Source organism: Balaenoptera physalus (genome assembly GCF_965194825.1).
Source record: "Balaenoptera physalus genome assembly, chromosome: 14".
Lineage (NCBI taxonomy): Eukaryota > Metazoa > Chordata > Mammalia > Artiodactyla > Balaenopteridae > Balaenoptera > Balaenoptera physalus.
Window position 1 is genome coordinate 71,715,522 of NC_138893.1, and position 6,676 is coordinate 71,722,197.

A 6,676-nucleotide genomic window follows, 5' to 3' on the forward strand; every position below is an offset into this window, starting at 1 on the left:
TGAAATCATACAGTATATATTCTTTTTATGCTTGGCTTCATTTGTTTAACAGAATGTTTGCAAGTTTCATTCATGCTGTTGTATGGATCAAGAGTTCATTCTTTTTCAGTGATGAGTAAATTTCATTGCATGAATATGTGATAATTTATTTATCCATGTCCTGTTGGTAAACATTTGGGTTGTTTCCAGTTTTATGCTTTTTTGAATAAAGGTGAATAAAGCTGCTATGAACATTCTTGTACAAGTCTTTCTTTGAACATATGTTTTCATTTTTCCTGGGTAAATACCTAGGAGTCCAATTGCTGAGCCATTGTTGATTAATCTAAGAAGAAACTTCAAAATAGGTTCCAAAGTGGCTGTACCATTTTGAACTTCTTTGTGCAAAAGTATCTATTCAAGGCTTCCTCCTACTTATTTTTTCTTCTTTCTCAAGCTTCTTTAGGTGGAAACTTAGATTGCTGATTTTTAAATCTTCCTTCTAATATAACTATTTAATGGTATAAATTTCTCCCAAAGTACTGCTTAATTGCACCCCACAAATATTTGTATGTTGCATTTTCAAGTATCATTCAGTTTAAAATATTTCCTAAGTTCTAAATTTTCTTTCTTCTCTGGTGATAGGTTATTTTCTAAGTATACTACTTAATTTTCAAATATTTGGAATTTTTCTATTTACTGTTACTGATTTCTAATTTTACTACAGTCAGAGAACATACTTTGCTATGTTCCAATCTTTTAAAATTTATTGAGGCATTTTATGGCCCAGCATATGATCTGTCTTATGACTATCCCAAGTCTACTTGAAGGTAATGTATATTCTACAGTTGTTTGGTGTAGTGTTCTCTCAGTATCAATTAAGTCAAGTTGGTTGTTAATTTTGTTCTAACCTTCTATACCTTACTGGAGTTTTAGGATCTAGTTCTATTAATTACTAAAAACAGGGTGCTAAAATTTCCAACTATAATTGTACATTTTTCTTTTTCTCTATTTGTCAAATTTGCTTCATGTATTTGAACTCTGAAATACTTCTTGTGTTGAAGTCTACTTTCCCTGATTTTAATATGGACATAGCTGCTTTCTTATGTTTCCTGTTTGCATAATGCATATTTTTCATCTCTTTACTTTCAACTTCTCTTGTGTATTTGTATGTCAAATGCATCTCTTGTAGTCAGCATACACTCAGATTTGTTTTATTTTCTGTTCTGCTAAGGTCTGCCTTTTGATTGGAATGTTTATTCCAATTTTATCTAATATAATTATGGATATATTGGGTTTAAGTCTACCATCTTGTTTCTAGTTGTCCCATCTATTTGTTTTCCTCTTATGTTCCTGCTTTTTGTCTTCTTTAAGTTAATTAAATTATCTTAGATATTACATTTAAATTTATTTGTTTGCTCTTTAGTTATACAACTTTGTATTAGTCTTTACTTGTTTCTCTAAGGGTAATGATATGTAGTCTCAACTTCCAGTCTACATAGAATTAATGTAGTAACTTCATGTAAAGTGCAAGAATTTTAAATACTCAAATTCCATTCCTTGGGCTATTATCCTCATAAGTTTTTCATCCTTATATGTAGTAAATATAATATAATTTAACATATAGTAAATATAACATATAGATAAAGAGAGAATACAATGTTATCATTTTTGCTTTAACTAATTTATTGTTTAATAAAAAATATATATATACTTTATGTATACAAAGTATATATAAAGTACATGTATTTGATATATACATACATACATATTTGGTATATATAAATACCAAATATAATACTCAAAAAGAGTTTCCACATATATTTCATCCAGTTTTATAGTTATTTTCAGTAGGAGGACAATTTTAGAACCAGTTACTTCGTGATGACTAGAAGCAGAAATCCTGACTGATCATTTTTACATTTTGGTTCAAGGGCTCAATAATTTTTTTTCTAGCCATTTCCACTTACCTTTCAGTTTTGGCTCCTTGACATTTGTTTTCGGAGAGCAGTCACTCTCTAGCTCAGACATGAGCTACTAGAAATGTAGTTGGTGCTGTGGAAAGAACATGGGCTTTGGGAAAACCTGACTTCAAATCCTAGTTTAGTAATTTTAGTAACTTATGACTTAGGCCAATTAATTAATCACTGTGAGTTTCAGTTTTCTCACTGAAAAATGGAGGCAGAAATAATAATATGAATACTGGTACTGCTGAAAGCTAACATTTATAGAATGATCACTCTGTGCCAGGAATTTTTCTAAGTGTTTTAAACTTGAAGTTTCTTTGTGAGGATAGACATAATGATATGTGTAATGGTCAAGTGGCCCTGGGGATTGGGAAGAGAAAAATGAAAGATTCTGGGACTCAAGTGGGTCCAACAGCCCTAATGACCAATCTTTGCCTGAATGTTATCACCTGATGCTCAGTCCTCATCATTATGGTACCATTTTGTCCTCATGATCAACCAGGGAGATGATAAGCCTCGTGGAAGCATGAGTGACTGAATGAGTCCCAGATGTGGGCACACTAATGAGCTATGGGCATTGCTTGCTAGTTTTCTGCCAGAATATACTGGTCATGGGATTAGACCCATTACAACATCTCAGTAATATTTGTAGTGCCATTAAATGTTTGAATGATTAAAACTTTGAGACCTAAATAAATCATGGAATGCAGGACAATTAACTAATACTTTCCTGTATCATTGAATTTTGTTTTCTTATTACTTAGAAAAGTAGAGAGTAGCAGCTTTCTTGACCAAGACTGTTGAATAAACCTCAAAGGTTGTATCAGTCAGTATAGTCTAAGTTACATTTCAGTAACAAACAATTTCTGAATCTCAAGAGTTTGTTTCTCGCTCATGTTACATGTCAAGTTCAGGGCAGGGAATTCTGCTCATTGTAGTTTCTCAGGGATGTGAGGTTATCAAGATTACTTTTCTACATGTGCTTTCATAAGCAATGAGACAGGGGAAAAGGAATAGAACCCACTTTGCTGTCTCTTAAGGGCTTCTGCACATTTCATTGGCTAAGCAAGTCATTTATCCATACATAATAACTTTATGAGGGTAGAAAAATTTTAGTATATACCCAGGGAGGTGGACCCTATTGACTACACTATATTTTTATGAGTTTCACCAAACCAGCCTGAGCCATTTCAGCCACACTTTCATTTGGCAGCCCCTGATATTCACAAGTGTTTTTGCCAAAGAACCATCATGCTTTTAAAATTATTATTTGTCTCTTAGGCATACGGTCCATGTTTTCTCCTTAAGACTCTCATAACTAAAAAGAATGTCATTTCAGCCAGAGCCTATGTCCAACTCCATCTTTTCTAACAAAGATTTTCGAAACCATGAAGTTGCATTTTAGCCAATGAAAAAAGACTTAAAAGTTAAAGCTTAAAAAGTTAAAACTTTTGTCACAAAACCAGAACTGTGTGCTTTCTTTGGTTTCTAATTATTTTGAAAGTTTCTTAAGTTAACTAATGATTACAATGCCATATAAACCTTAATTCATTTGTATATTAAAGCAACAAATTTTTTCTGCCACTAACAATTGTCATCAAATTTTCTTACATTGCATATGTAATAGAGAGATCACAGAAAGGTCAAGCTTATTACTATGTAAGATGTAGGGATCATACATATATGTGTATATATATAATATACTATATTATATATATATATACACACACACACACACACACATCAATGCAATACATACATTTTCTTCTTTTTTTTTTGAGTGCACAGCACATTTTTACAAACTTTACAAGCACTGTTGTGGACAATGGGACTGTGTTAGCTACATCAGCTTTATGGGTATAGAACCTGTGCAGCCCCACTGGGCCCTGTGTTCAGAAGGGCCCCATGTTTGGTTTAAAGCCTGCTGTTGCTGTCTTGAGATTTTTAATAGCTTTTTTACAAGGGGCCTCAAATTTTCTTTTTACACTGGGTCCCCCTTTACAAGGGGCCACAAATTTTCTTTTCTTTTTACAGATTATGTAGCCAGTCCTGTGGATGGGGCACTGACTACTCGTCTGTTTTCTTCATTGGCAGATGTGAAAACTGAGGTTTCATGAGGCGGCCATCACCTGCAGTTGGGAAGTGGAAGATGGAAGGGGCCAGTCTAGCTGGTGCTTTTTTTTATTGTGCATGGAGTTAGCCAAGTGCTGTATTTGAGTTTGGGGGAGAGACATAATTAATTTCAACAGTTTTCCTTGAACCAATAGACAAATGTTCCCCTCACCAGGAGAGTCCCTTCCTGGGTTCCTGCTGTGGGTCTTTTTGAGGCCTATTTCCAGCAACAGCAGACTTCTCACTACCTCCCATCCTGGGACTGGCCAGGGCCCAACATGTTGAAGTTAGCGTCAGCTGGTATTAAGGAGGGGAGGGGACAGAGCCAGCTTATGTACTGACAGGTGTAACAGCCTCCAGATTCAGGTGGGAAAGCCTGGATGATAGGGAGCCCCATCTAGGCATTCTGGGCACCCAGGGCTGCTGCACTCCCATCTTGAGGCTACGACACGGGGCTGCGTTATCCGTACCACCAGGCTGAGGCTAGTGGTGAGGGCTAGAGGGGACCCCTGCTCTCTACCCGACTCTCACTCCAGGAGCCCCCTTCTCACTTCTGCCACTAGAGACTACTTCAGGGGATTATTTATGAGAGCAGTTTTACGTTATGTGGGCCAGTCCTAAGAAGTGAAATTTACAGTGAGTTCCTGGCAGGTGAAAGGAAGGTTCTCCTCCCACCAAGGCCCCTGGCACCTGAGTATCTTACTTGTAGACCTGGAGTTTGCCCCAGGATGGGTGTGGAGGGCAGGGGCTGGGGGTTGCAGTGGCTGAGCCTATGTTATGCACCTGGCTGTCATTCTCCCTGCTTCCTGCTTACACAGTCACAGGCTGTCAAGGCCCTCACAACCCCATAATCAACCCAGTGGTCCCCATCAAGCAGATGCTCAGCCTGGATGGGACTGGGGGGTGGGGAGGCACTTACTCCAGAAGCAGCACAGTCTACTTCAGGACAGCTCTGACAGTAAGAAAAATCTTCCTTCCTTCCAAAGTGATGACTTTGGAAGGGGTCAGCTTGGATGAGCCGAACTCCTTTTTCCAGAATTCGCTTTCAATTATGTTTCTGGTTAGAGTGGGTCATAGGAAGATTCTTGGGAGACTAGGAGGGTTGATGGGGAAGTAGTAGCAGACACTTTTTGCTGCTGGCTATTGATTTACCAGGATGGTGTGAAGCCACAGCCTGACCTGCTCCTCCGACTTCTGGGCCAAATACATATGTTTAACCTCATGACGGAGGGCCCAGCTTCTGCAGGCCCGTGTCATTATGTCAGAAGCAACAAGAGCGGACACGGTTTCAGCCCAGCCCCCCACGTGTAGGCTCTGGCCTCCTTGTGACCTTCCCTCCTGACAGCCTGCCCCGTAGACTGCAAGCTCCAGCATCAGCCTTGAGGACAGCAGCCTTGCAGAAACTGCTCAGCCAAACCACCTCCCACAACTGGGTTAGGTCAGTTCCTGCAACAGAGCATATGTCTCCTATCGGTTCTGCTTCTCTGGGTGAATCCCAATATTACACTTCGGTCACACTGGAATTGGGATCCCTTTAACTTGCACCTGTGAGCCCTAACTTGACTTCCGGATATCATAAGGAACAAGTTATCCTCCCTCTGCATCAGTCCTCTGCCTGCATTTGCTCTTCTTCAGCCTAGAGAACTTTGGTACCTTCAGATGACTTACTCAGAAGCGTTTGAGCCCTTTCCATAGCTGGTGCTCTCATGTCCAGTCCTGTTGTCATAGTAGGACACCTAGGGACCGAGCCTGACTGTTCAGGTGAGACCTTTGCTTCCTTAAGTCCTTATCACAGGTAGTGCCTGACCTTATCTCTGGGTCAGGCACTACCAGGATCATCGTTAGGAATGACCATGGCATCTATGACAGTATATGTCTGTCCCTAGACAACTACTGTGGGGGGATAGTTATAGGATTTGCTTATACATTTCTGTGAGCTTCTAAGACCTGGGTGAGTTTGAGAGACTGGACTTCAAAATGGAACTAGCCCTTATCTGATTTCCCTGAAGCAGTCTGGGAGCAAGCACAGGAGCTCACTGAGTTATGGAAAGTACCATTTTAGGACATTGTAGGAACTGGCCCTCCCCATTCCCTGTGGTTTCGGATTGGCCCAGAGACTCTTCAAGATGTGAGGTGAAAGGCCAAGAAATCAGTTCCTCCTACTTTTTCAGCTGAAATTACACATTATCCTGGGTTAGCAGTCCTCACTGAGGGCTGGGGAACTGAGTATGATAAACTGCCAAGTTATCAACCCCCCTCTCCCCAGCCCCTCATTCATCCCAACTTCTCCTAGACTCTGCCCTCTGGTGGGAGAATCAGGAAGAATGGGCAGGACACCACTTGTCAACTGGGCCATGCCAGGCCATCCATGGGGTCTGCTGGGGCCAGCAGGGAAGTAGCTCTGATGCCTCTTCCTTCCCTGTCATTCTCCTGTCCCTTTCTCCTGCCTCCCAAGCCTGAGCCCTTCTGGAAGGCGAGAGAAGTTTAGCCTCAGCTTGTAGTGCTCCTACCTGACCTCACTACACTCAGTTTGCTGCCTCATATGTCCTGAAAAAGATGGTTTTCTCAACTAATTTTTCTTTGTCCCACACCAACCAGTAGACCTCTTTTCATGAGGGCAC